At 46.0% G+C, this 2818-nt stretch overlaps 1 pseudogene; it reads left to right on the top strand.

Annotated features, from left to right (window-relative positions):
* The first annotated feature begins 1481 nt into the window (after positions 1 to 1481).
* On the top strand, positions 1482 to 2273 carry LOC142774234 (ubiquitin-conjugating enzyme E2 Z pseudogene; annotated as a pseudogene).
* Positions 2274 to 2818: the final 545 nt, after the last annotated feature.

Genomic DNA, 2818 nt, shown 5'->3' on the forward strand with positions numbered 1-2818 from the left:
CTTGCAATCAATGACCTTCTTTTGCGCATATTTTCAAAGCGACCGAGGTGGATGAAGTGAGCTATTCCCGAATTTTAGAATATGCGTAATAAAACGAAGCGTAAGCGGACAAAGCGTTTTGCAAAAGGAATAGAATGTCTAAACCATTGGTGAACCATGAGGCATCTACGAACAAGACTTTTTAGTTCTTTGCCTCATGGGCGGGCATTAGCTTTTGGGATTGATGACGCCATCAATGCCTACGGCATTATTCAGTCATTTGGACAAAACCAAAATTTGGTGCATGGTTAAGTTGTTGTCAGTGGCAACGTCATTTTCGAAAGAGCGTTCCTGACAAATTTGATATGTGGGGTTTAACGTCCCAAAACCACCATGCGATTATGAGAGACGCCGTAGTGGAGGCCTCCGGAAATTTCGACCACCTGGGGTTTTTTACGTGCACCCAAATCTGAGTACACGGGCCTACAACATTTTCGCCTCCATCGGAAATGCAGCCACCGCAGCCGGGATTCGATCCCGTGACGTACGGGTCAGAAGCCGAGTACCTTAGCCACTAGACCACCGCGGCGGGGCATTTCTGACAAATTTATAATTCTAGAAGAATCAGAAGGCAAGAAATTTGAATCGCTGATTAGGCGGCCACCTCACCGAAAAAACTTCTAGTTAATCCGTTTTCCGCGGTATGTTTAATTTTAACTTAATATAAAGTGATCAGTTCCGACACCTCCGGTTTGGGACGTTGTCACAGAAATGTATTTGATGCAGTATGCAATTTTATTCAGCAATCGAAACATATGCCAGTATACCGCCTGCCTAAATATTTTATTGACGAACGAATTCTTGTGATATAATTGATAATGGGAATGAATGTCGGACATACATTTGATTTGATCGGGTGACGTAAACTCAACTGTCCAATCTACTCAAAGTTTCAGTCTTCGGCTGTAGTATTAGCTCTATGTGTATTTTATTGATTCATCTTTATTTAATTGTAAGTTTATTTTTGAAAGATAATTTGCTATTTTTTGTTCTTTTAATAATAGACTCACAATGAGTGTATCATATAGAGGCTACTACAAGAATTCATAGCCAATCCCCCAGAGAAGGTATGGGCACGTCCCAAAAGAACTTGTTTTTGGGCTCGTTGGTGCACACTTGGTGCAGCAGACTGAAGCGCAAAAAACATATCGTGAAGCAGGAAGAGCAGGCGCTGTTCTGGCGCTGTTCGGTCTTCTCTCCTGCTCTTCCTGCTTCACGATATGTTTTATGCGCCTCAGTCTTCTGCACCAAGTATGTGCACGTGTTTGCACGCAACAAACAAACAAACAAACAAACAAACAAAGGCGGCCAGAGTGGGCGTGAGCCATACGTATAGGCCATCTACATCACCATCATTATTATTATGTGGATTGGACCGTGCTTGCGAGTGCGTCAGAATTACGCGGAAATAGTCTTGAAGTCGCCCCACTCTAACACCATCAATGGCCGCCACGCCGGAAGCGTCACCTGCCTCAACCAGTACTTCACGAGTAGGCGCTGAATCGACAGAGATTGGTCTATTCGAGTGGGAAGACTCCCCGGTGTTTCTGAGAAGGGTGAAGAGGGACGTCGCGGACTTCTTCGCCCGCCCGCCTATGGGGATATTCATTGCACCGGAAGAAAACGACATTGCAGAGATTCACGCTGTCGTGATGGGTCCTTGCGGAACGCCTTACGAGGATGGCTTCTTCGAGTTTCACATACAATGCTCGGTGATGTATCCACTGATGCCACCTAACATCCAGTTCCTAACTACCGACTCTGGTAGGGTGAGGTTCAATCCGATTCTACACAGGAACGGTGCCATCTCTCTGAACATTCTCGGCGAAGGCTGGAGTCCGGCCCAGGGCATCGAAAGCCTGCTCGTTTCCATCCAGTCATTGCTGAACCAAGACCCTTTCTACAACGAGCCTGGATTCGTAAAAGGGCAGGCGGATGGCTACGCCGCAAGCTACAAAGCCTACGTGGAGCACGAGACGATTAGGGTAGCCGTGTGCGGCACTGTGGATGCGTGCCTCAGCGGGACGTCTACCTTACTACCGACGCTGAGGGAGGTGGTACTGAAGAAATTCGTGGAGTGTTACGATCGTTACGAGGCTGCAGTGAAGTCTAAACTTCACTTGTCCGGAACCGAAATGCAGCGAACGCCTTTCAACCAGAAAGGCAAATTTGATTACGCGGGTCTCCTCACGCGACTCCAGGATTTGAAGCAGAAGGTCACTGACCGTGCGTGAGGTCAGTGAAACCCGCGGACGCCATAAGTTCGTTCCTAGACGGTTACCAAGATGTTCCGTGCTCGTATGGCGACAAGTGTCCTCTGCGGTCCATGGACAGTTTACCTGCTTCAGTGAACTATGATCCAACATCGAATCAAGTTTGACCAATTTAGCAGCGACTTTGCTGGTTCTAAAAAGAGTCCAGGTGGTTCTTGCTTCACGTTCTTCAAGAATATAATAAACATCCCGTTATTATCGTGAAAAACGGGAATATGCTTATGTTACGGTTCACAGTTATTCACTGTATTCGCGTTTTCCGATAGCAGCATTTACGTGAGCTCGCTTTGGGTCAGTACACAGAATCAAAACCGCGAAAAGAAAAGCAGGCTCTGTGTGATATAAAAGTGCTTTGTCGCTCTTATTGGCAGTAATTATAATTACCAAAATGATCCGAATATCAGCAATGAGCTTACAAAGGCTCCAAAATAAAAATCACATCCTTTATACTTAGATCCGAATGTTACAAACAAATCACGCGCCCCACAGTACTATACCCCTATGTT

Source organism: Rhipicephalus microplus, chromosome 10 (assembly GCF_043290135.1).
Source record: "Rhipicephalus microplus isolate Deutch F79 chromosome 10, USDA_Rmic, whole genome shotgun sequence".
Lineage (NCBI taxonomy): Eukaryota > Metazoa > Arthropoda > Arachnida > Ixodida > Ixodidae > Rhipicephalus > Rhipicephalus microplus.